This window comes from Podarcis muralis, chromosome 13 (genome assembly GCF_964188315.1).
Source record: "Podarcis muralis chromosome 13, rPodMur119.hap1.1, whole genome shotgun sequence".
Taxonomy (NCBI): domain Eukaryota; kingdom Metazoa; phylum Chordata; class Lepidosauria; order Squamata; family Lacertidae; genus Podarcis; species Podarcis muralis.
In genome coordinates, this window is record NC_135667.1 from 38368433 (window position 1) to 38388391 (window position 19959).

Here is a 19959-nt window from a genome sequence, read left to right on the forward strand (position 1 = left end):
AGTCCTAGGCTCTGTGGTTTAACCCACAGCACCACCCGCGTCCCACCAACACCTTACACCGTGTCAAACTGTTTGTCTTTCAAGTCCGGCAGGCGGTGGCTCTCTAGGTTGAGACCTTCCCCCTCACTTGCTACTGGATCCTAGAAAAAAGACCCTGGAGATGCCAGGGTTTGATCCTGACATCTTTTGCATGCGAAACACGGGCCCAGATTACTGAGTTCTGGGCCCTTTCCCTCGCTCTATGGTGAAGAGTTGATCTGAATTTCTGTTCAGAAATGCCAATTGCAATTTTGCGTGCCTCCACTTTTCTAAAGTTTGCCGGCCCCAGTTTTATTGTTGCTTTGCTGTGGTCGCTGCTTGTGCTGGATCTGTCCTGCAGTGGCCAATAATATACCCCTGGGAAGCAAAGCAGGCGGGGCATGGCAGCCGTGGCCTTGCCCCAACCCACTCACCTCTGCGTTCAAAGGTAGAGTGCATCTGGACATGAAGGCTCCTCTTAGCTCTGTTGCACAGAAGATGGAACAAATCTCCATCTGCTGCTTGAGAGGGCAGGAACCAAGTGGATGGGCTAAGACTGCAAGAAAGGGCATTGCGACACCGTTAGAAAGGTTGGGACCTTTAAGGTACCTTCCAAGCCTGTGATTCCAATAACCTGTTTCTGTGGATCCGTCTGATCCTTTCTTTCTTTTTAAAGCCATCTAAGCTAGCCATCATCTTGAGGCACGATTCCATAAATCAGTTATTCAGCATGTGTGACAAAAGAGCTTCTTTTTTGCCAGTCCTGAATCTTCCACCACTCAAACTTCAGTTTGTGACCTGGAGTTCAAGTGTCACAAGAGAGGGGAACCAATTTACTCCGATCCACGCTCTTACAATTTGTGCTGCCAGTGAAGAAATCCAGAGAGGCGTACCACCGTGAGGCTGACACGATTAGGGCCCTGGCAAGAAAGCTCTCCTTTCCTGGGTGCACGTGGACGGGTTGTGTGATACGGATTGGCGAGCCCCTGTCTCCCAGTGTGGAATGAAACGAGGTCTCTCACACCCTTCTGGGGCAGGAGAAAACTCTCAGGGTGCGAGTGATGGTGCTGATACCTGGCAATGGTGCTGTTGTAAACAAAAATCTGCCCTTTTCCCCTTATGGGGTATCCAAGAGCCCATATAGAGTCCTTACATAGGTTCCCTATTGGTAGGAGAAAATAACAGAGTCCAACCAGAGAATACTGAGAAGCAAAGCAGCTCGTAAGCCTGATCTTTATTGATCTGTTGCAACAGGGTCCTCGCTCACCACACGCAGGAGGGAGGAAGAACCCAGCACAATGGTGTGCAAACCGTTATATAGACTTTTAAAATTGCCCAGAAACACCATACATACTGTTATGTACTGAAGTTCTCACCCTGGGCCAGCAGGGGGATACTGTAGATAGTTTTCACTCAGGTCCACATATGCAGATAAGGGATTGAAAGTGACGTTCAGTGATTGGATAGTTACAGAAAATGGTTACTGTTGCATTGTAGTGGAGCTCTATATAAGCAGGCTGGCTGAACCCTTCAGTTCAGTTCTGTTCTGGCCTGTGAATAAACAAGAGCTGTTTGAAGAATCACTGTGTCGTCGGATATGTTCACCCACAACTTAACACGTACATCACAGAAGGGGTGTAGCTCAAGACCACCTCCCCAGATACATCATACCAACTTCACAGAAAGGGCGGTCTACAGTAGAAATCTGAGTGACTTGTTTATCTCGCCTGACAGGTTACCTGTTCAATGGTCACTTGATTGGATTGCCTGGGGAGCCTGGCCAGTGTTTTGTAATGATAAATACTTAGTTCCTGAGTCCAGATCACAGGCTCACCCTATTCAAACACAGACATACCCTTAAGACAGGATTTGTGAAGGAAAAGACAATGGGGAGGCTTTTCCATTTTCCTTTGACCTTGCAGAAAAAACATTTTGTCAGTTTGGGAATCAAAAATGGTTTCAGGTTGGTCTTCCTGTGCTGATCTATGTGCGTGCTTGGTTGGTACATTTATTATATATCTAATACCTTAAAATTCTTATCACAGTGCGGTCAGGAAAGGATACTGGGGCATAAGCCCAGGGCTGTAATCTGTGACCAGTAGGACTTTACAGGACTGGGGCCTTCCTAAGTTTGTTGTGAAGAGGCAAGGTGTGGCCGCACAGGTGAGGCTGGTTGGTAACTCACGGCACCTGGTGGCAAGAGCTGGGAAGGGATATAAGGTCAGCATTTCCCTATGGCTCTTTGCCACAGCAACACATTTCTTGCCTTGCTGCATTTGGCTCCTTGACCCCTTGCTTCTTGATCCTCGGACCCGTGACTCCGTGCTTCCTGACCCTCTGACCCTTGGCTTCCTGACTCCTGGACTCCCGTTCCTACTCCCACCCAGCCATCTTGCCCCCGGTCCCGACATCCCCGGCCAGGACTTCGATTGCCTGAGAACCGGACCGTGACACCCTGATTCATAGAAGCGTAGCATTGGAAGGCCTCTAAGGCATCTAGTCCAACCCCATGCAATGCAGGAATCTCAGCTAAAGCATCGATGAGCGATTATTATTATTATTATTTATTATTATTATTTATTATTTTGTGTATGGTCTGGATGTTACCCTATTCAGCAGAATAAGCAAGAGTGGCCCAAATGCAACAGGGATGGCCTATCAGTTTTTGAAGACACCGAATTAATGCACATTGCTGTCTAAAGAAGGGTTGTGGAAACCTTTTCAGGCTAATATATCTGATATGTTAGGACATGATATACCCTTGGAACCGAAAATATTTCTGCTTGGCTTTCTAAAAGATGTTATTCTGGAAAATGATCAAGAAATAGTGTTGAACGTTATAACTGCAGCTAAGATTATACCAGCTACATTTTTTTTTGACAGGGGGGCCGAGAGAGCATATATTGTACTATAGCTGAATGCGTTGAGAAAATTTGGTCCATAGTAACTATGATTTAGCTAACTTATTGCAAAATAATACATATAAACTATCATATCCCTCCCCACTCCACAAACAAATCAAAATGAATGCCCAGCAAGCAGTTACTGTCATCTCATCTCCCCAGAAATTTTGTGCAGAACATATCAAGATGAATGTACTGTACAACCACACACACACACAATCCCACCAGGCCATATGAAAGCAGCTTCTGTAAACAAAAATGAAAAATAAGGAGGAATTGAACAGGGAGGAACTCTGATGGGATGGAAGAAGGGGACAACTTAGTGCCAGGAGCTGCATAAAATGAGGTTGGGGCCACCTATGGCCTATGTGGACTGCCTTTCTAAAAACTCACAGCTTCCATGATTTTAAAACAAGAACAAGAGGCGTTGGGGGGATGGAGTAGGAGTCCCTTGGGTGTGTGCTGTATGTTTGATTGTTAGCTGAACACCAGATTCTATCAGGGAGTAATTTCCATAGATGCTGATACTGTTGCACTGCCAGGTTAAGGTTTTCAGAGTGTTAATTACAAGCGGCAATTTGGCGAGAAAGAGAGGCAGTTGCGATGCCGCTCTGCCCACCGCTCCAAAGTGGCGGAAGGGATAATCTGATTCGTACCCGATGGTCAAAAGGCTGTGCCGTCCCCCCTTGCCACCCCTTCTGGCTAATGCAGAAGAGACAAAACTGGGGTGGGGGCAGGAAGTCTCTAAAAAAGTGAAACAGCAGGCGGTTGTGGGAAGAGGTTCAGGGTGTGTAGCGCCTGTGAAGGAGACCAGGGAACGATGGGGAATGGATTTGAGTGAGTGGAGCGGGTGTTGAAAACGTACGCTCTCCTGGTGATAGCGAGAGAGAGCTCTGCAAAAAACAACACAGGCAAGGGCAAATAGAACAGGAAGAAAAATCTGAGTCTCTCTGTCTCTCTGATGGTTTCTGTGGCAAAGGCAGTTATAAAGACCGGGTAAAGGTAATGAGAGGAGAGGAAATGTTGGGGAAGTCTCGGCTGGGATTTGATGCCAAGGAACATCAGATTCTTTATCCTAAACACCACGCACAGCGAAGTGTGTTTGTATGATGGAAGCCTCATGATGCATTTTGATTGATAGTTTTTGGCAGGATCTGAAATCTTTGGCAGGGAAGGTGAGGAATGACGAGGAAGTGGGTGGAGGCTCCAACAAGACTGCAGCCTCCAACAGATATATCTTGCACTTGTCCCAGCCTTTTTGCTTTGTGACCATGAGGTCTAGAAACCTTCCTGTTTGAAAGGGAAATTGCCATTTGCAGCAAGCCAGAGTCATAGAATCATAGAATCATAGAGTTGGAAGAGACCACAAGGGCCATCGAGTCCAACCCCCTGCCAAGCAGGAAACACCATCAGAGCACTCCTGACATATGGTTGTCAAGCCTCTGCTTAAAGACCTCCAAAGAAGGAGACTCCACCACACTCCTTGGCAGCAAATTCCACTGTCGAACAGCTCTTACTGTCAGGAAGTTCTTCCTAATGTTTAGGTGGAATCTTCTTTCTTGTAGTTTGGATCCATTGCTCCGTGTCCGCTTCTCTGGAGCAGCAGAAAACAACCTTTCTCCCTCCTCTATATGACATCCTTTTATATATTTGAACATGGCTATCATATCACCCCTTAACCTCCTCTTCTCCAGGCTAAACATGCCCAGCTCCCTTAGCCGTTCCTCATAAGGCATCAATGCAGGTTCTAGAACCGTGTGTTGGTTGATGTGCAAGGTCATCTAGAATGTGCCCAGTTCTGAAGATAACAGGACAGCAGCCGGTTTAGAAATACTTGTGGGATTTATTTATTTTTCTGTTTGCAAAGTTTGTCCTTTGGAACTTACTGCCCTAGGATTCTATGCATATAGCACATGAAGGCCCTGTCTTGAAGTGGGCGGCTTGACAAGTATAACTCCTATTTTATTTCTTTGAAAAAGTTGCATTAGTCACGGTAATATAAGTTAGCTCGATTAGTAGCTATTATCCCAAAAGCTCCCAAATGCAATCTACATCTCTGCAGGGGTGTAAGAACCCCTAACCAAGCAGAGCAATCATCAGATCCATAACTGAAGTTCAAATTGCTCGGCGAACAATTAAAAAGACTAGCTATAGACAAAGACTGGGGAAATACAAATCAAAGCTTGCAACAGCCTGGATGGCAAGGGATTTCTACCAAAAGTCTATTTCTCTGGCAGACTACCTCAAATTAGCAAACTGTGTAAAGCTAGGGCAGGCTTTCCCCAACTACTCAATGAACATACGCAGCAAATAGATTGTGTAATCATGGTGGGAGATGTCCAAAAAGGTACTCATGATTTGCAAACTGTGATAACTTCACGGCTTGGTTTTTTCCAATATTTATTTCTCTAGCTCCATCAGTGAGGCTTTAAGGAGCCTGCAGTCTGAAATTCAACACACCAGGGAGACAACAGAGGAAGGAGAGAGAGCGGGGATGTGCGTTTATTTCAGTTGCACATACTTAGGCTTAATTATAGTGGGATATGGGGACTAAGGAGCTGTGCTAAAGCAGCCTTCCCCCATGCTGATGTTCTGGACTACAACTCCCATCAGTTGTAGTCCTGGAGGGGCACCAGGCTGGGGCCGTGCTGAAAGTTTCCTAGAAAAGGTGTGTTTTGAGAAACGAGAAAAGCGACATTGTACAGGTGTTCTCGCTGGCAGTTCCAGGCCTCGTAGGTAGAGCTGGGCAATGTATTGATATATTGTCCCAAACCAGTTTGAAGTCCATCTCATGATATCGGTTTCATAATTTTTGACTTGGCAATACAGTGGTACCTCGGGTTAAGTACTTAATTCGTTCCAGAGGTCCGTTCTTAACCTGAAACTGTTCTTAACCTGAGGTACCACTTTAGCTAATGGGGCCTCCCGCTGCTGCTGTGCCGCCACCGCACAATTTCTGTTCTCATCCTGAAGCAAAGTTCTTAACCTGAGGTAATATTTCTGAGTTAGCAGAGTCGTATGTAACCTGAAGTGTATGTAACCCGAGGTACCACTGTATATTGCAAATCATGTGTGTGCTCTCACACTATGCAAAAAAATCACAATGCGGGGAAAACCGTGAACCCAGCCAGTGCCTCTGCATAGCACCATCCTTTAATAATAATAATATATTATTTATACCCCGCTCATCTGTCTGGGTTTCCTCAGCCACTCTGGGCAGCTTCCAACAGAATATTAAAAACACGATAAAACATCAAACATTAAAAACTTCCCTAAACTGCCTTCAGATGTCTTCTAAAAGCCAGGTAGTTATTTATTTCCTTGACATCTGATGGGAATTTATTATTTTGGTCACAGACCAGTTCCAGCTCACATACAAAATCAGGGAAGTCATAAAACATGATAGGGATACATTTGAGTTAGCAATTCGATATAACAGGCACAGTACAGATATAAAGGTAAAGGTAAAGGTACCCCTGCCCATACGGGCCAGTCGTGTCTGACTCTAGGGTTGTGCGCCCATCTCACTTAAGAGGCCGGGGGCCAGCGCTGTCCGGAGACACTTCCGGGTCACGTGGCCAGTGTGACGAAGCTGTTCTGGCAAGCCGGCACCAGCGCAGCACACGGGAACGCCGTTTACCTTCCCGCTATAAAGCGGTACCTATTTATCTACTTGCACTTAAGGGTGCTTTCGAACTGCTAGGTGGGCAGGAGCTGGGACCGAAAGACGGGAGCTCACCCCGCCGCGGGGATTTGAACCGCTGACCATGCGATCGGCAAGCCCTAGGCGCTGAGGTTTTACCCATAGCACCACCCGCGTCCCTTAGTACAGATATAGCAGCAGCTAAAATATATAAATTAGATCTTAGGACATCTGAGGGGAAGGTGTTCCAGAGGGTGGGCGCCACCACCGAGAAGGCCCTCTGCCTGGTTCCCTGTAATCTCACTTCTCATAGGGAGGGACCCGCCAGAAGGCCCTCGGAGCTGGACATTAGCATCTGGGCTGAACAACGGGGGTGGAGACGCTCCTTCAGATATATTGTATAATCGTGATATATTAGTATATTGTGATGTTTAGCTGGTGATATATCACAATGTTCAAAACCAGATATCATTGCCCAGCCCTACTAATAGAGTGACCCAACCGCTTCGGGGAGGACAGTCCTCTCTTTGAAGGGCTGTTAGAGGACAGGCTTTTGCTTGAAGCAGCCCTGTGTTTGAAGGGCTGCCCAGTTTGGTTTAAGCAGGAAGAACCACACGAAGGAAGTTCTGGGACCCTGGAGCTGCCCATCGATGGTTAGACCTGGACAGCAGGCTGAATGGGCCCACACAACTCATCTTCTCAGTCTTCATCCCCACTAGGGTGAGGCGTGCTGAATTTCTGCCTAAATTATAGTCATTATTTCTAAATCTGTTATCTCTACATATAAATTAGCACTTGCAAATTTTATGCAAATCTGTGTCTTCTTTTAACACCCCAACCCCAGTTTCTTTTTCTGATGATGCATTACCACTCTTTGGGAGATGCATAAATGACCGCTCTATGCAAAGGACAGAAAAAGGAGGAAGTTTAGGCTCTTTGTGTGGAGATCAAGAGACCTTTAGGTTGCCACGGGTGATGGAGCTGCAGGAGAGAATGTCACAGAGGCAGCAGGGAAGGATACAGGTGTGGAGATTCGCTAAGAAGAGGTGAGGATTGCAGGGGTTGGCAAGGTTTACCTTGCCTGGGCCAATTCACTCCAGCGGAGATCCCTCCATGGGCCAGCTCGCCTCCCCCACGATTTCCGGCGCCTCAACCTGTGCAGATGCAATTTCTGGCATCTGCGTCTGTTCAGATACGATTGCCGGCGTCACGGAAGTGAAGAAGTGGTGTTTGGATTTGATATCCCGCTTTATCACTACCCGAAGGAGTCTCAAAGCGGCTAACATTCTCCTTTCCCTTACTCCCCCACAACAAACACTCTGTGAGGTGAGTGGGGCTGAGAGACGCCAGAGAAGTGTGACTAGCCCAAGGTCACCCAGCAGCTGCATGTGGAGGAGCGGAGACACGAACCTGGTTCACCAGATTACGAGTCCACTGCTCTTAACCACTACACCACATTGGCTCCCGCGCAGTGAGTCCCTGCACTGCTCTGTGCTGGTTTAGCGCAGCGCGGGGGGATTCGGTTCGGGGGCGGCTCCTGGGCCACTTAAACGACCCCTGTGGGCCTCTTGTGGCCCATAGGCCTTAGGTTGCTGCCCCTGATTCAGAGTTTGGGCGCTGGACTCAGGAAGGGACAGGAAGTCAGTGTAGGATTTGAAGGAGGGGACATTGCGTGATCAAAGCAGTGGGAAGATAAATGGCTTTCACAGCCAAGTCAAGAGGAGAAGTGACGGCTGATTTGTGACCAGGGAAGTCGGGGTTGCAGTAGTCAAGGCAAGTGACAGGCTGGGACATATACCAGGATTAAGAACGTGAGAAAAAGCGCTTCCAGGTCCAGCCAAAGGCCCATCTTGTTCACACAGTGATCAGCCAGATGCCTTGGGAAGCCCACAAACCAGGACATAGAATTATAGAGTTGGAAGGGACCGCAAGGGTCATCTAGTCCAACCCTCTGCAATTCAGGAATCTTTTGCCCAACGTGGGGCTTGAACGCACAACCCTGAGATTGAGAGTCTCATGCTCTACCGACTGAGCTATCTCCCAGGACAGGAGTGCAGTAGCACTCTTCCCACTTGGTGACTCACAGCGACTGGTAATGATTTTCTCCAAAGGGGCAGAGAAGAAGGGATATCAGTGGGAAATCAACATGCCTTGGAGAGGAACTGAATACGGGGAGCAAAGGAGAGAAGGGAGCCCACGCTGAATGTGATGGGGTGAATTGGGAGATTAAGTAAAAGATTCTTTCCTTGGTCCTACATTGGACCACCACAGTTTCCATGTCTCAATATAATACATTTTTATTTATTTATTTTGGGGTCAAAGCTGGTGATTTCAGAGGGTTAGTAGGTGCAGGTTGGTGGATATTCATCCGTTTTCTTTCACAATGCTCAGACCCATTGCTTCCCCTGGTGACTGCTTTTCTCTGGGTTCGTCATATGGGTCTTCCTATCCCACCAGGAATCACGTAGTTAGTAGGATGAAGTAATGGCACTTTGTCTGATCCCACCTGATATTCCTAAACAAAATGGCAACCAAACAGAATCTGGCCCTGGGAAGACATCACTGAGAGCAGGGCAAGCGATGGCGATTTAAGTGAATAAGTGAGTAATTTATATATTTTTCCTAGGCAGGCTGAAAAATCACTGAAACAGTGAGGTGTCTTCCGCACTGTCAAAAATGTTCCTGAAAACAGGTGAATCATGTTGGCTCAGTGTCCCTAGTTGCAGCCAAAGATGTAGGATCTCCCACACTCCATATTCAGTAGCTGAAAAGCAATGATGAATTCTTCTTTTTAGTGCACAGTGGAATGGAAAAGACTTGTATACCTGCCCCTGTCAAAAATGTAAGAAATGTGGTTGCATTTTCGTATGTGTAGTTTTATGTTTTTAACATGCCTTCTGTAATTTATTATTATTATTATTATTATTATTATTATTATTATTATTATTATGCATTTGGTCTTATTTTAGTCATAATGCCTTTTAAGGAAATCTGTATATTTGTCCCATCTTGGACAATAGTTGGTATAGTTTTACCGCTTGCTCATTGGTTTCAAGCTGGACACTCAGCAGAAAATATTCACCATTTTTTTCGTAATCGTTTTGATCGCGCCGAAAAATGTCTCCCTCATCCAGCAAATGTTTGGCACTCCTTGCAACAACTAAATGTTTTGTTTGTTTGGTTGGTTGGTTTAATTGCCCTCTCTTGTCCTTGCTCTCAGTGGCCTTTAGTGACAAAGCCGTTTAGCCAAATAGTGATTGGTTGTGATTTTATTTGCTACTGCCTAGCGAAATCATCACATCAGATGTAGCATCGTAACTTCTCCCAAATTCGCTATGCCCTCATCACGTTCGTCCTCCCAGCAATTCTGGGAGGTAAGATTTCATTTTACAGATTGGGAACTAATGAACTAAGACAGCGAACTGCCCCATGAGTCAAGCAGCATGAAACTCTTCGTTCGCTGGGTTTTTTTTTGCAAAGAACAGGGGGAGGACATATCTGAAGATCGTCATTTTCCAAATGGGTTGCCATGTTAGTCTATTGCAGCAAAATCAACAAAGTGTCTTGTGTCACCTTAGCAAGTGAAGTCAGTAATTATGGCATAAGCTTTTGTGGGCAAGAGTCCACTTCAACAGATGTATCTAATGAAGTGGACTGTGGTCTATGAACATTCATTCCAGAACAAATCCATTTGTCTTCAAGGCGCCTCAAGAGTCTTCATGGACTGTGCCAATGAAACGTTGAGGGCAACATCTTTAGGGGGGTCACAGCTTCCTAATCTGAAAAAGAAACGTCTTGTTGCAAGTCCCCACTTATTCTGTCTCTCATACAGTCATACCTTTGGAAGCCAAACGTCTTGGCACTCAATTTTTTTTTAAATTTTTTAAAATTCAAAATTATAACAAGACATATTATCTAAAAACATATCATCCTTGTCATCCCCCCCACTTTTCCTCCCTCCTCCCTCCCACACAGAACCCACCCACCCCCACCCCCACCCGACTTCCCTCAGTTCCAGTCTTTGGTTTCTCTAAGAATGCTGTTTTCTGCATGTTACAAAGCTGTATAGATCCTCAAACTATTTAGCTGATTATTATCAATAAAAAGTTTGTGAATGTTTATTCAAAACCTGCCAAGGAGTCCAGTTCGCTTTGTTGCGTCTTCAGATACTTTGTAAAGGGTTCCCATTCATCCTTAAAGTCACAGTTATCCTTGTCCCGTAGCTTGTATGTCAGTTTTGCCAGTTCTGCATAGTCCATCAATTTTTCTTGCCATGATTCTTTAGTTGGAATTTCTTCAGTCTTCCATCCTTGTGCTACCAGAACTCTCGCGGCCGTTGTAGCATACATGAAGATGGTTTTCAACTTTTTTGGCAGGTCTTTCCCTACAAGCCCCAACGCCTTGGCACTCAAATGTTTTGGGTCCCGAATGCCGCAAACCCGGAAGTGAGTGTTCCGGTTTGCGAACCTTCTTTTGGAACCCGAATGTCTGGCACTGCTTCCGTGGCTTCCAATTGGCTGCAGGAGCTTCCTGCAGCCAATCGGAAGCCGCGCCTTGGTTTCTGAATGTTTTGGAAGTCGAATGGACTTCCGAAACGGATTCTGTTCAGCTTCCAAGGTGCGACTATACCAAACTTTAGTGATGCTGTTTGATAATGAAATGGGGCCAAAAATATATATAGTGGTTTCTGCATACTTAGAGGTGGGCAGAAGTATATTCGTTTGTGCATTAAAATGATAACAATTAAAAAAGAAAGCATGAGTTCAAATGGCCCGGAAGAACCCATGAAACAATAAGATTCCGACCAAATATCAGGAAGAACTTTCTGACACTAAGAGCTGTTCGACAGTGGGACAGGCACCCATGAGAGGTTGTGGACTCTCCTTCCTTGGAGGTTTTTAAGCAGAGATTGGATGGCTACCTGTGGTGTTGTTGAGATTTCTGCATTGCAGGGGGCACCTTCCTAGGGCATACATAAAGATTAGGGCATCTGAGCCACAGTTCATAGAGGGTATCCCTTCTCCTGAAACATCCTTCCTCCCCTGCAAGCCCCAGACAGGCTCCTGGTCCTGGCACGCTGGAGACCTCCTGTTATGATCTGGGGATATGCTGCAACAATTTGTTGCATCCCCATCACTTTTACAGAGACTAATCAGAGGAAGAAGCATCATAATCCATTCTTCTTCTTTTTTGAGTCTGCCCCCCCCCCAGACAATCAGGATAGGTCCTGCTCTTGGTGCCAAAACCACTCAAAGTATCATCTGCCAGAGCAAGTTACAGGGCCTTTATAATGGTGGCCCCAGTTTTGTGAATTTTCCTCCAGAAGCTTGTCATTGCTCACCCTTGCTTCCTTTTAGGAGACTCCTTGGTTCCTTTTTGTTTAAAGCAAGCTTTTAATCTCCCTGAAGAGTTAGATGTGATCGGCTCTGCCTTGACTTGTTGAAATCGTAATGCTTTAACTCTCGTTTTATTTATTATTACTCATTATTTTTTGTTTAATTATTTCTCCTTTTAAATCTTTCATATTGTTTTAATTTGGGAGCTGTTGTTGGGAGCTGACCTGCTTTTAGCAAAGAAGGGCAGGCGATAAATATTTAAAATAAAGAAAATAACTTGGAGATGGGAGAGATGGAGAGAACAGTGCTGGAACAATGGTGGGGAGATTTGGGGATAAATTAAAGGTTAACCGTGTGCTTCCCAACTGATGGGATGCACATTGTCTGCCTAAATATCCCACCCCCAGCTCAAAGAGCATTAAATCCAGGCTGTAAAATTATCCAGGTAAATTGTGGTGAAGTGTGTCGAAGGGACACAGAAAGTTGCCTTATACAGAGTTGTAAATGGCAGTATTTTCTACATCCATGTTTCACAAACTAGCTGTTTTTGGACTACAATTCCCATCATCCCCGTCCACTGGTCCTGCGAGCTAGGGATGATGGGAGTTGTAGTCTAACAGCAGCCAGAGACCCAAGTTTGGGAAACACTGGTCTACACTGTTGAGAAATTGCTCTCCTTGATTTTAGGAAGGAGTCTATTCCAGCCTGACTTGGAAGTGCAGGAGTTTCAACCTGGGGTGTTCTGTGTGGAATTCAGATGCCCTACCGCTGAGTTGCGACCCTTCCCCTGTGGACAAGAAGGATCTGGGAGTGGACAGGAAGCCAGTGTAGGGATTTGAGGAGGGACGTCTTATGATGAGGGCAACAGGAAAGGACTGAGACAAGGGGACCAAAGTGAGACAACAGAAGGCTCGTGGTGTAGTGATGTGTGCAACCTGGGGCGCTTGAAGGCAGACTGAGTTCTCCTGGTCTTTTCTCCCCTTTAAAACAATAACCACAAAAAAACAGTCTTGTAAAAGGTGAAAACAGCATTTGCTTGCTCAGAACACTTGTCGAGGAGCAACAGGTACAACAGCTTTGTTCAGGCGGGCCTAAAATGGCAATCCAGTTACAAAGACATACTTTGATCTGGTTCAAAATGGCGTCCGAGCACTGGAGCTCAGACATGCAGATGATTCCCACATTGCCAGAATGAGCTGAAAGAGCAAAGAGGAAGCGATAAGATTACATGTGTGGATATGTTGTTGTTGTTTAGGTGTTTAGTTGTGTCCGACTCTTCGTGACCCCATGGACCAGAGCACGCCAGGCACTCCTGTCTTCCACTGCCTCTCGCAGTTCGGTCAAACTCATGCTAGTAGCTTCGAGAACACTATCCAACCATCTCGTCCTCTGTTGTCCCCTTCTCCTTGTGCCCTCCATCTTTCCCAACATCAGGGTCTTTTCCAGGGAGTCTTCTCTTCTCATGAGGTGCCAAAGTATTGGAGCCTCAGCTTCACGATCTGTCCTTCCAGTGAGCACTCAGGGCTGATTGCCTTAAGAATGGAGAGGTTTGATCTTTTTGCAGTCCATGGGACTCTCAAGAGTCTCCTCCAGCACCATAATTCAAAAGCATCAATTCTTCAGCGATCAGCCTTCGTTATGGTCCGGCTCTCACTTCCATATATCACTACTGGGAAAACCATAGCTTTAACTATGCCCTCCTGCTAACAGGGCACGGTGGGAGTGTCTCTCAGAGTTCTCTCTAGGGTACATAGAGGACTCTGAGCATCAGCTCCTAGCATGTGCCTATCTAGCAAACATGCGTCGTTGGCTTGATCGCGTTGTAAATATCCCACACGTGGAAGCGCAGAAATCTAGGCCTTCCCTTTCCTTTGCCCGGCTTGACCGAGTTCAGAAGAGAACGGGACAAATCAAGCGTGGACACTGGAAGTGAGTGACTGATCGAGTTGCACCTCACCATAACTGGACAATGATAAATGCGCCCTATGAATTTGCAGGAGAGCTGTAATGATGACAAGCAGCTGGGAAGCCCAGCCTTGAGAGGACAGATGGGGGAACCTGGTTATTGTCTAGCCTAGCAGTCATCAACCTTTACAGTTCCGGGAGGACCCACCTTTTAATCTCTAGCTGCAACAGGAGACCGCTTTTCAATTAGGTTTTTTATAAAAAAAATTGGTTAAATAAAATCAGGTTGTTTCGTCAATCAAGTATGCTTCCTCCCTTCTCTCTTCAGGATGACCAGATGCAAATGAATGCAGGGCTCTTAATATTTTAATAGTTGCTTAGAAGAGGGGCGAAAATGTGTCAGGTGCATCTTATCCTGCAAGGGTGAAAAAAACCACACACCTACCAAAATATCTTCTCCTACACAAATGTTAAAAAGAAACAGGAACTCTGTGCTCTTTTCCATCTGTCACCCTTTTCTCTCCATGCTAGTATCCTTCTCTTTAAAAAGAAAGCCAAATGAACAGAAAATGGCTGCGATATCGCTGGAAGGACCCACTTTAAGTCGGAGCAGGACCCGATTACGGGTCCCAACTGGAGTTGAGCTGGAAGTTCTGAGCAGTATGTAATAATTATTATTATTATTATTTATTATTTATACCCCACCCATCTGGCTGGGTTTCCCCAGCCACTTTGGGCAGCTTCCAACAGAACACCAAAATACAATAACCTATTAAACATTAAAAGCTTCCCTAAACAGGGCTGCCTTCAGATGTCTTCTAAAAGTCTGGTAGTTGTTTTTCTCTTTGACATCCGGTAGGAGGGCGTTCCACAGGGCTGGTGCCACTACCGAGAAGGCCCTCTGCCTGGTTCCCTGTAACCTCATTCTCGCAGCGAGGGAACCGCCAGAAGGCCCCCGGCACTGGACCTCAGTGTCTGGACAGAACGATGGAGGTGGATATATATTTGGTCAGAAGTTGGGGTTCGTTCCAGGGAGGGTTCAAAGGTTTGCACCCCCTTCGCCTCTTTTGAGACGCGCTGTCAGGTTTCATGGAGTGGGCAGTCATGGTGGTCTTGCTCCCCAACACGAGGGCCGTACCTTGTGCTCTGGCACCTTGTTGGGAGAGGGTGGGGAATGGCACCCACCAGCGCTCAGTTTGCTTGATCATCGCTGCTTGTAAGACGATGCCATACTTTCTTCCCTCGCCGCATCCAGGCTGCGAAGCCCTCCACCATAGGCTCAAAACCCAAACTGAAACTTGAGCGTTTTTGTCGTAAATTTGGCCACGATATGAGATGGGTGGACAGGATGGGGACAACTGAGCAGAGAGTTATTTTTATGTTCTTGCAGGTCCTGAGAAACACTGGGAACTGGGGGGAAGCATGATCATGGCATGCTGATTGATTTGAAACGTTGAAATCGGAAATGGTGTGAGATTACAAGTTTATGTAAATCCAAGGGGCTGCTGCTATTATTATTATTTTATTTTGGCAAAGTAATAATAATAAACAAATAGGAATAAAAATGTGCACCCCACCACCAATAACACTCCATTGTAACTATCCAACCTCCCAAAATGTCAAAACCTCTTGCGATGGTTTGACCCCTTTTCATAATTCTACAAACACCTTCCATATCTCCTTGAAATAGTTTCTCCTGCATATTCCTCATCCTACCTTAATGGCACGTGTTAATTTATCATTAATAGCTATATCCCATACCTTTTTGTGCTATTCTTCCCTTTTATATTCTGCTTGCCCCTTCCACTTCCTCGCTATCACAATACATGCAGCTGTCAATAAATTTGTGAGTCCTTCACAGCCCGTGACCCTGTTTGTCTGATTTCCCCAGCCCCCTACTAACAAGGGAGCAAGCAGCCTACTGTCTTGTTACTCTTCTGATGCTTAAGAAATATTTGTTTTGGGGGAAAGGGGGGTGGGAAGGGGCATGACTCCAACACACCCAGATTTAGGGAAGACTTGGGAAGAAGGGTGGAATAGTTCAAGGAGGAAGGTGCATTGAAAGCACATCCAGCATGCATCTAAAGCATATTGTGGCATGCCACCCCAATCTCTGAGCTGTGCAAGATTTCAGAGGTCCCAGGCACTCGCCCAGAGTTTGCGTTTCCTTCTGGGAATGAGGCAGAGCAGCCTTGGATTCAAACAGAAATTGAATTCAGGCAGTGCCTTTAGTTGGGGTGATAGAAAAATGCACCGGAAAGGGCGGAGTAATGGTTGCTTGATGCAATTCTGCCTAACCTCCCAGTAAACAACAGCAAAAAAGGAAAGAAAAATAAATGCCCAGTAAATAGTCCGTGTAGCCTCACCTCCCTGAGAGCAAATTAGAACGAATGTTCAATAAACAGGTCATCTGGAAGTGATCCCTGTTTCATACTCCTGTGCCTCAAATTACCAGAACCCTCCCTGAGTTTTAATCCTACGAATCGGGTGGCCGAGTCGGAGAGGGCATTTTGTTTTTAGCCCAAACCACAAGTTAGGAACATGGGAAGCTGGCTTAACACTGAGTCAGACCAGGTGGTCTGCTGCCTTGACTGGCAGCCAAGTCCTCCTCTTCCACCCCCCGCTGTTTGACTGTATATAACTGGAGATGCTGGGGAACCGAACCTGTGACCTTTTGTATGCTAACTGTGCGCTTTAACCAGTGAGCTATGGCCGAAGACCCCTGATTTAGCTTGCAGAAAAAGAAGACTAAGGGACTTGTGATATTTAAAAGCTAGAGGAGCTGGGCAGCTAGAGGAAGGTTCGTCTCCACCGAGGAAAGCAGGATGAGAATTGTGTTCTGAATGCCACGGAGATAGATTTAGATCGGGGAAGATGGCTAAGAAAAACAGAAGCTGCGAGGTCAGGAAAGCAGCTGTTCGGGGCCAAAGAGGCGCATGGTTTTAAAGACGTCTGCAGAGCAGCATGTGAGCTGAGAGGCATGCCTCTGCATCTGTTGCAGCGATGCAGAGGGTGCTTGGATGCAACCACATGCAGCCGTGGCCTTGCATTCCATGCGATCTTCCAAACAGGAAGGTTCTTAACCTCTCTATGGAGGTTTGGAACCAAAGCCGAGTGGTAGAGCAGGCAGAAGGTCTCTGATTCAGTCCCTGGCATCTCCAAACAGAACTTGGCTGCTGCCAGTCTTTGGAAGAGAATGCTGAGACTGGTGCACCCATAACGATGTTATAAACCAGCTTATTATGTTCCCAGAGTCATATCATTGGGCTGATTAATTGCACAAATGTTCCTCCCACCCATAAATAAATAAATTTATGAAGGCCAGGGCTCCCCACTCTCCAAGGTTTTGGGTCCTGTCTTGTTCCTGGAGATCTTTTTCAAAAAGAGGCAAGAGCAGGGACTGAACCTGGGACCTTTTGAGCTATATAGTCCTGCAGTCCTTGTAGTTTTTATTATGTGTATAGCTCCATCTTCCCGCCCTGGAGCTTGGTAGATGGATCTAGGGTTCCCAGACCGTTTTTCATCTAAGCAGTGACCAGATCTAGACTTGCTTAGCTTCAGCACAGCTTCTGTTTCATGTATCTTTTGGATCCACACCTCTTAGAAATCTACTTTGCTGGCTTTGAAGCATTATGCCACCATGCAAGTCTTTTGGGAGGCCACGCTGACCCCAATACACTGGGCCCCCATTGCGGGAGGTGTGCAAAGTGACGATGATCAGCATTACAGACCCTCCTGGTGTCTCTATTTTCCCGGGGCTGTTCCGGATTTACAGAAGCCGTCCCGGTTTCTGAGTTGATCCTGGAATGCCCTGCATTTCCTTAGGACATCCCTGTTTTCATCGGAGAAATGTTGGAGGGTATGGAGTTATATGACCCCCGAGCCAAGGCGATAAGTAGCTATACAACCTTTAGGAGACATGTGAAGGCAGCCCTGTATAGAGAAGTTTTTAAAAAAATGTTTAATGTTTTATAATGTTTTATATATGTTGGAGGGACATGGGTGGCGCTGTGGGTTAAACCGCAGAGCCTAGGACTTGCCGATCAGAAGGTCGGCGGTTAGAATCCCCGCAACGGGGTGAGCTCCCATTGCTTGGTCCCTGCTCCTGCCAAACTAGCAGTTCAAAAGCACATCAGAAGTGCAAGTAGATAAATAGGTACCGCTCCGGCGGGAAGGTAAACGGCGTTTCTGTGTGCTGCTCTGGTTCACCAGAAGCGGCTTCGTCCTGCTGGCAACATGACCCGGAAGCTGTACGCCGGCTCCCTCGGCCAATAAAGCGAGATGAGCGCCGCAACCCCAGAGTCGGTCACAACTGGACCTAATGGTCAGGGGTCCCTTTACCTTTACCTATATATGTTGGAAGCCGCCAACCCAGTCAGATGACTGGGGTAGAAATAATAAAAGTGTCACCATCATCGTCATGATGGAATAGGGTGTCCCTGTTTTCATCAGAGAACTGTTGGAGGGTATGACATTATAGCTGAGCAGTTTTTAATTTCAGGGACTGGAGCGACCCTCTGGCAGTGCCTCACATCCCTGAGGTCTACGGATGTCTCACTGTACATTGCAAACTCCTTCATCTACCTTTCCCAGGGATGATTGCATCTCATGCCTCCGGTTGCCAAGACCAGACTGCCATGGGAATGTGCTCCCAGCACCAAGGGAGTTGGTCACCATGTCTTGAGAGAATGGCACCCTTTCCAGCAGGCCACCAGTCGCCAAGAAAAGTCGCTTTAGATAATAATGACAATCCGTGAGCCAGGGTTTCTGAAATATTCTGAAACAACCTCGTTTAAACTGGAGCAAAAATTACTATTAGGGATGGGGAGGCTGAGGGAGGAATTCCTGGTTCCTAACTGAGAGAGATTGCAGGCAATGCAATCTGAGGATTAATTTTTGTCCTGGGTCACAGCTTCCCCCATGCATTGGTTGTGCGAACCGACCTTTGGAAGGGGCCGAGGAGGAATTAATGGACGAAACAGGGCTTGATAAATAAGCAAGGATAAGGGAGCACTGGGGGTTGGGTACGTGTGTGTGTCTATGAGAGAGAGAGAGAGCAGAAAGAAATGATTTTTAGTGGTCTAGGCAAGGACTTGTGGAGGAAGCTGATTTTGAAGGCAAGGGGAGCCAGCGTGCCAAAGAGGGGAGGCGGCAGCTGCTGCAGGCGTCTAATTTAATGCTCCATTCGGAGCCTTTAAAGATGTCTACTCGTTTCAGGAAAGGACCCAGAAAAGAAAGGAAGAAGTTCAGCTTGAAGCAGGGAGGGATGTGGCCACATATTACAACGGATGGTGGGACCCAAAAGGGAGGAATGTATCAACCCTCCAACTCCCTGTCTTCCTTTTACACGCGTGTGTGCATGCACACACTGTGCAGCCTGGAAATATTGTTCTCGGGGGTTTATTACCCCCCCCCCCACAAATTCCTGAGCCCCAGGGTCAGATGGTTCTGGTGTCCTTGTCCCAATGCTCCCATATGTTAGGGGAGAGGCGCAGTCCCTTGCCACCATCCTGAAATCTCTCTCTCTTTCTGTGTGGGGGCAAAGGAACGTGGGGAGAATATCAGCAGTGGAAAATGCTTTCTGACTGGCAGCGAAGGCGCCCCTTCCGTTGCTTCCAGCCTCCCTCCCTCTCTCTCTTTCTCTGCACAGTTGGAGGGGACTGGGCAGACCTCTGCGGTGGGCTCCTCCTTTTGCATCAGTTCATTGCCATGCGCCTCACATATCTCTGCTTGCCCAGCCCAGCCAGCAGCCTTCAGAAGCCTCCAGCCACTGACATTGAGGCAGGCAGTAAGGATTGAAGCTGGGGTAGGAGGGGTGTGTGTCAGCACAACAGCAGGGGCTGAATAAAGGGGGTGGGGTGTAGGGCCGCAGCCCCCACCCCGCCTCAGCCGGGTTACCTGGAGGAGAATTTAGCAAGACTCTTGCTGAGCTTTCTAGGATAGCATGTTTTTGAGGAATCGACCCTGGGATGCCTGGTGTGGAGTATTGAAGAAAGATGGGCATGTCTCTGAGCAGGTGCAGAGTTCTTCCCCAAGCATCTGGGATTAGAAGCAGTGGCAATGTCGGGGAAGGATTTTGGGGGCAGAAATCCCAGGGCTCTGCATAGCAAGATGTGTGGGGATAGGTCCGTAAAGCAGCAGGGCAGGTACATTT

General features: G+C 46.8%; 1 protein-coding gene and 1 non-coding gene across 3 annotated transcripts in view; one reads left to right on the forward strand and one right to left on the reverse strand.

Annotated features, from left to right (window-relative positions):
* LRRC4B (leucine rich repeat containing 4B) overlaps positions 1-19959 on the forward strand; it is a 148423-nt gene that overhangs the window by 13478 nt on the left and 114986 nt on the right. The window lies entirely within an intron of this gene.
* Positions 8535-8611, reverse strand: TRNAE-CUC (transfer RNA glutamic acid (anticodon CUC)). Its single transcript has one exon. It is a non-coding gene; the product is annotated as a tRNA-Glu (tRNA).